Below are 7,820 nucleotides of genomic sequence, written 5' to 3' on the forward strand. Positions count from 1 at the left end.
GGTGTCAATATTTTTAGCTGATTTTTGAATGAAGTATTTATAGAGATAATTGTCTTTGAGTCCATTGCCAAAGTAATTAATGATGTCCCTATCAAATATGTCTACCAATGCGCATCGATTGTTAGCAAAGCGCCTATATTAGTCATGTATGCTTTCACTGTTCTTCTACTTGTAGTTCTAAAGGTCTTGGTAATTGGTTGTACAATCCCATACACCCCAAAACGTTTCCATAATTTGTTGGGCTAGTACCGACCAACTATCAATGAAGTTCATTTTTAGTTTCTTGAGCCAAACCAGTGGTGATGCCTCAAGTACAATTGAAAAGTAGATTGCCTTGACACCATTGTTTGCTCTAGTGAGGCTAATGATAGATGAGTAACAATGTATCCACTAATTTGTGTCTTTATTGCCATCATACTACAAACACAAGGTTGATATGTTCACTTGTCGTTTGAGTTTGTGATGAGTGATTGTCAATCGAGTAGCGTATTGGGCTGAGTCATGTGGACAAAATGGGGCATAATTTTAAGCAACATGTCTCTTTGCTTCTGATGCATATGTGTGGAGTCTAGGGGTAGTGATCGATAATGAATGTGAAGGTCTTGTGTGTTTGTGCTGATGGACACGGAGTGGTGAAGGATGAACATTATGTCTTAGTGATGGACAAGGAGTGGTGAAGGATGAGCATTGAGTCTTGACTGAAGAACTAGAGAAACCAGGTGACTACCTATGATGGTTAAGAACTAGGGATATCAACAGGCATGAAGATGTGGTAGAGCGGATCATGTTGCCGACATAGTTGAAGACCAACAATATATGTGTTTAGGGCATGGGTGATGTGTATGGAGTATGCTACCTATGAATGTTTGGTGGTTGAACGTCAAAACTACTCAGCGATGATTTTGTGGATTTGGGCTCAAAACCCCTGGCACAGAGAATAGGAGGCGGTAAATAGAGCCATTATGAAGGGTGTGTCAACATGAAGCAACTTTATGAAGGGAACATGACCATTAGATTGTTAGAATGAGAGTTGTATATTTTTAACCATAGTTGAGTGAATAAGATTTATGTATCTAGGGGTATGTTGGTGTTGGGGGCCTTCCTCTTCCGAAGGTCCTCAAAAACTTAACTAACATGTTTTTCCGTGTGACATAGGCCGTTACAGGAGGCTTCGGCTGTGAGATGAAGGTGTGCGTGGTATGAAGGTGTAGTATGAACGAAGGACAAGCTAGCTCCGAAGCTATGGCTGAAGAAGCTTCGGCTCAGCACGTTGACGATGGTGAAAGCAGAAACCGACTTAAGGAGGAAAAGACTGTTTAGTCCTCGACGGTTTGCTTTATGGTCAATAGTAAATGTCAAGGACATGAATGGAATTTTGTCTGGGCTGCGTCCCATGCCTATAAATAGATGAACAGTAACACTGTACTGTTCACGCTGACTTGTAATCACTCTCGCGTCACTCTCGCTTCTTACCTTCTATCAAGCCGAAGGTACAAATGTAATTTAAATATCGTTAATGTTTATTCATGCTTCTATAATGAGAATATGAATAGTCTAATGATTTGAAATGATCATTCATATTCCCTTCGTGTTACATATATCTCTGTTTGTATTCTTGCTTATTGAAATGGTGAAGGTACATCCTTCATGACCTTTGTCCAAAAAACATTATATCCTAAGGGAGATAATACTTCGAAGGACGAAGGTCTTTAACCCTTAACACTTGTGTTGCCTTGTTCTTGATTTATAGCATTTGAGAACAAGTGACCAACATTGGCGCCCACCTCCGGTGAACTCATCCGACCACCTTCGGCAAGCATCGACCCTCGTCATGCCGCCGAAGACAGTCGGGCCAGGGGCTGCACTGCAGCCACAAGACGTTAATCAGGAGACGTTACGCGAAGCTAGGAGCCAGAAGCGGAAGGCTACCAGCCCAACACCTCAGGAGGAGGAACTGGATCAAGAAATAAGGGATCTCGAAGCAATCCACCAACAAGTTCAAAAGAAGCGAGAGAAAATGCTTCGGCTCACTGATCTCCAGAGGAAGATTGATGAGGTCGTCGAATAAATGTGTCACCTTACACAGGATGACCAAGACCAAAGGCCCTAGTACAGGGAGCTTCATCAAGAGAATTCACACAATGATGATGAATGGTATGGTGACTTTCATCATGGCAATTTTGCTTTCGATGATGCCTCTCCTTTGGCAGCAGGATTGCAGGCTACCCCATGGCCCCCGTCATACAAGCCACCTCAGCTTCCTATGTATGATGGGCACTCACCCGAAGCAGTTCCTGATGAGCTATGAAGCAACCATATCTTCATATGGGGGGCAATACTGCACTTATGGCGAAATCCTTCATCATGGTAGTGAAAAGCGTAGCACAAACTTGGTACTCTTCTCTCCGGCCAGGGACAATCACATCATGGCATAAGCTCAAGGATATGTTAGTCACTAGCTTCCAAGGCTTTCAGACGAAGCCAATGACTGCTCAGGCTTTGTTTCAGTGTACGTGAAAGTCGCCTAGAGGGGGGTGAATAGGCAAATCTGAAATTTATAAACCTAAAGCACAACTACAAGCCGGGGTTAGCGTTAGAAATAAAACCGAGTCCAAAAGAGAGGATGAAAACAAATCAACTAAGAAATAAAGCGAGTGACACAGTGATTTGTTTTACTGAGGTTTGGTTCTTGCAAACCTAGTCCCCGTTGAGGTGGTCACAAAGACCGGGTCTCTTTCAACCCTTTCCCTCTCTCAAACGGTCACCTAGACCGAGTGAGCTTTCTCCTTAATCAAACGGGTCACTTAGACCCCTACAAGGACCATCACAACTTGGTGTCTCTTGCTTTGATTACAAGTGTCTTGAGAACAAGAATGGAGGAAGAAGAAAGCGATCCAAGCGACAAGAACTCAAATGAACACGAAAATCTCTCTCTCACAAGTCACTAAGTGTTTGGAGTGGTTTTGGACTTTGGAGAGGATTTGATCTCTTGTTTATGTCTTGGAGTGAAGTCTAGAGCTCTTGTATTGAATGCAATATGCTGGAAACTTGGATGCCTTGAATAGTGGTGGTTGGGGGTATTTATAGCCCCATCCACCAAAACAGCCGTTGGGGAGGGCTGCTGTCGATGGGTGCACCGGACAGTCCGGTGCGCCAGCCACGTCACCCAACCGTTAGGGTTCTGACGGTTTCGACTGTTGGAGCTCTAACAGCATAGGGCACCGGACAGTCCGGTGCTGCACCGGACAGTCCGGTGCTGCACCGGACAGTCACTGTTCACTGTCCGGTGCGCCCTCTAGCGCTGCTCTGACTCTGCGTGAACTGTCCGCGCACTGTTCACGATGTCAGTCGACCGTTGAAGTCAACTGTTGCGCTGGCAACCGTTGCTCCGCTTGGCACACCGGACAGTTTGGTGAATTATAGTGGAGCGGCTCTCCAGAAACCCGAAGGTGAAGAGTTCAGCCTGTACGGTCCCTGGTGCACCGGACACTGTCCGGTGGCACACCAGACAGTCCGGTGCGCCAGACCAGGGTTCTCTTCAGTTTCTTTTGCTCCTTTCTTTTTGAACCCTAACTTGTATCTTTTTATTGGTTTGTGTTGAACCTTTAGCACCTATAGAACATATAATCTAGAGCAAACTAGTTAGTCCAATTATCTGTGTTGGGCATTTCAACCACCAAAATCATTTAGGAAAAGGTTTGACCCTATTTCCCTTTCAATCTCCCCCTTTTTGGTGATTGATGCCAACACAAACCAAGGCAGATATATAAGTGCAGAATTGAACTAGTTTGCATAATGTAAGTGCAAAGGTTGCTTAGAATTAAACCAATTTATACTTTCACTAGATATGCATGGATTGCTTTCTTTTATTTAACATTTTGGACCACACTTGCACCACTTGTTTTGTTTTTGCAAAAATGTTTTGGAAAATATTTTCAAAGTCTTTTTGCAAATAGTCAAAGGTATATGAATATGATTTTGAGAAGCATTTTCTAAATTTGAATTTTCTCTCTCTGTTTCAGATGCTTTTCCTTTGACTTAAACAAAACTCCCCCTCAATGATATTCTCCTCTTAGTGTTCAAGAGGGTTTTAGATATCAATTTTGAAAGTGGTCATACCAATTTGAAATATATCATCAAAAATAAGATACCAATTGAAAATCTTCTTTAAAAGCTTTGAAATTGGTGGTGGTGCGGTCCTTTTGCTTTGGGCTAATACTTTCTCCCCCTTTGGCATGAATCGCCAAAAACGGATACTTCGTGAGTGAAATATAAGCCCTTTTACTTTCTCCACAATGGTACATATAACTATGAGTGAAGATTATACCACTAGTGGAGAGAGGTGCAGAGTGACGGTGAAGGGTAAATAATACCGATAGAGCGGAGTGGAAGCCTTGTCTTCGCCGAAGACTCCATTTCCCTTTCAATCTATGACTTATCATGAAAATACACTTGAAAACATATGAGTCATAGCAAATGAAAGAGATATGATCAAAGCTATATAAATGAGCTATGTATGCAAAGTTTTAATCAAAGTTCCGAGAATCAAGAATGTTTAGCTCATTCCTAAGTTTGGTAAAGGTTTTCTCATCTAATGGTTTGGTAAAGATATCGACTAGTTGTTCTTTGGTGCTAACATAGGCTATCTCGATATCCCCCCTTTGTTGGTGATCCCTCAAAAAGTGATACCGAATGGCTATGTGCTTAGTGCGGCTGTGTTCAACGGGGTTATCCGCCATGTGGATTGCACTCTCATTATCACATAGGAGAGGGACTTTGCTCATTTTGTAGCCATAGTCCCTGAGGGTTTGCCTCATCCAAAGCAATTGCGCGCAACAATGGCCTGCGGCAATATACTCGGCTTTAGTGGTAGAAAGAGCTACTGAGTTTTGTTTCTTTGAAGCCCAAGACACCAGGGATCTTCCCAGGAACTGACAAGTCCCTGATATGCTTTTCCTATCAATTTTACACCCTGCCCAATCAGCATCTGAGTATCCTATTAAATCAAAGGTGGATCCCTTGGGGTACCAAAGGCCAAACTTAGGTGTGTAAACTAAATATCTCATGATTATTTTAATGGCCCTAAGGTGAACTTCCTTAGGATCGGCTTGGAACCTTGCACACATGCATACGGAAAGCATAATATTCGGTCGAGATGCACATAAATAAAGTAAAGATCCTATCATCGACCGGTATACCTTTTGATCTACGTATTTACCTCCCGTGTCGAGGTCGAGATGCCCATTGGTTCCCATTGGTGTCTTGATGGGCTTGGCATCCTTCATTCCAAACTTGTTGAGTATGTCTTGAATGTACTTTGTTTGGCTGATGAAGGTGCCCTCTTGGAGTTGTTTGACTTGAAATCCTAGAAAGTACTTCAACTCCCCCATCATAGACATCTCAAATTTTTGAATCATGATCCTACTAAATTCTTCACAAGTAGATTTGTTAGTAGACCCAAATATGATATCATCAACATATATTTGGCATACAAACAAATCATTTGCAATAGTTTTAGTAAAGAGAGTAGGATCGACTTTTCCGACTTTGAAGCCATTAGTGATAAGAAAATCTCTTAGGCATTCATACCATGCTCTTGGGGCTTGCTTGAGCCCATAAAGCGCCTTAGAGAGTTTATAAACGTGATTAGGGTACTCACTATCTTCAAAGTTGGGAGGTTGCTCAACATAGACCTCTTCCTTGATTGGTCCATTGAGGAAGGCACTTTTCACGTCCATTTGATAGAGCTTAAAGCCATGGTAAGTAGCATAGGCAAGTAATATGCGAATTGACTCAAGCCTAGCTACGGGTGCATAGGTTTCACCGAAATCCAAACCTTCGACTTGTGAATATCCCTTGGCCACAAGTCGGGCTTTGTTCCTTGTCACCACACCATGCTCATCTTGCTTGTTGCGGAAGACCCACTTGGTTCCTACAACATTTTGATTAGGACGTGGAACTAAATGCCATACCTCATTCCTTGTGAAGTTGTTGAGTTCCTCTTGCATTGCCAACACCTAATCCGAATCTCTTAATGCATCTTCCACCCTGTATGGCTCAACAGAAGACACAAAAGAGTAATGTTCACATAAATGAGCGACACGAGATCGAGTGGTTAACCCCTTATGAATATCACCGAGGATGGAGTTCACGGGGTGATCTCTTTGAATCGCTTGGTGGACTCTTGGGTGTGGCGGTCTTTGACCCTGATCATCTTCCTTGTCTTGAGCAACTTCATCTCCCCCTTGATCGTTGTCCTCCTCTTGAGGTGGCTCTTCCTATTGATCATCCTCTTCATTGTCTTGAGCCTGATCCTCATCTTGAGTTGGTGGAGATGCTTGATTGGAAGATGACGGTTGATCTTGAGCTTGTGTGGGCTCTTCGGATTCCTTAGGACACACATCCCTAATGGACATGTTCCTTAGCGCGATGCATGGAGCCTCTTCATCATCTAGCTCATCAAGATCAACTTGCGCTACTTGAGAGCCATTAGTCTCATCAAACACGATGTCACAAGAAACCTCAACTAATCTAGTGGATTTGTTGAAGACTCTATATGCCCTTGTGTTTGAGTCATAACCAAGTAAAAAGCCTTCTACAACCTTAGGAGCAAATTTAGATTTTCTACCTCTTTTAATATGAATAAAGCATTTGCTACCAAAGACTCTAAAATATGAAACATTGGGCTTTTTACCAGTGAGGAGTTCATAAGATGTCTTCTTGAGGATTCGGTGAAGGTAGAGCCGGTTGATGGAGTAGCAGGCGGTGTTAATCGCCTCGGCCCAAAACCTGTCCGGAGTCTTATACTCATCAAGCATGATCCTCGCCATGTCCAATAGAGTTCTATTCTCCCTCTCCACTACACCATTTTGCTGAGGTGTGTAGGGAGAAGAGAACTCATGCTTGATGCCCTCCTCCTCAAGAAAGCCTTCTATTTGTGAGTTCTTGAACTCCGTCCCGTTGCCGCTTCTTATCCTTTTTATCCTTAATCCGAACTCATTTTGAGCCCATCTCAAGAATCCCTTTAAGGTCTCTTGGGTTTGTGATTTTTCCTGCAAAAAGGACACCCAAGTGAAGCGAGAATAATCATCCACAATTACAAGACAATACTTACTCCCGCCGATGCTTATGTAAGCGATCGGGTCGAATAGATCCATGTGGAGTAGCTCAAGCGGCCTGTCGGTCGTCATGATGTTCTTGTGTGGATGATGGGCACCAACTTGCTTTCCTGCTTGGCATGCGCTACAAACCATGTCTTTCTCAAAATGAACATTTGTTAGTCCTAAAATGTGCTCTCCCTTTAGAAGCTTGTGAAGATTCTTTATCCCAACATGGGCTAGTCGGCGATGACAAAGCCAACCCATATTAGTCTTAGCAATTAAGCAAGTATCGAGTTCAGCTCTATTAAAATCAACTAAGTATAGCTGACACTCTAATACTCCCTTAAATGTTACTGAATCATCACTTCTTCTAAAGACAGTAACACCTATATCCGTAAAAAGACAGTTGTAGCCCATATTTGCATAATTGAGAGACAGAAAGCAAATTGTAATCTAAAGAGTCTACAAGAAAAACATTGGAAATAGAATGGTCAGGTGATATAGCAATTTTACCAAGTCCTTTGACCAAACCTTGATTTCCATCCCCGAATGTGATAGCTCGTTGGGGATCATCATTTTTCTTGTAGGAAGAGAACATCCTTTTCTCCCCTGTCATGTGGTTTGTGCATCCGCTATCAATAATCCAACTTGAGCCCCCAGATGCATAAACCTACAAAACAAGTTTAGGTCTTGTTCTTAGGTACCCAAACGGTCTTGGGT

Source organism: Zea mays, chromosome 7 (genome assembly GCF_902167145.1).
Source record: "Zea mays cultivar B73 chromosome 7, Zm-B73-REFERENCE-NAM-5.0, whole genome shotgun sequence".
Classification (NCBI taxonomy): domain Eukaryota; kingdom Viridiplantae; phylum Streptophyta; class Magnoliopsida; order Poales; family Poaceae; genus Zea; species Zea mays.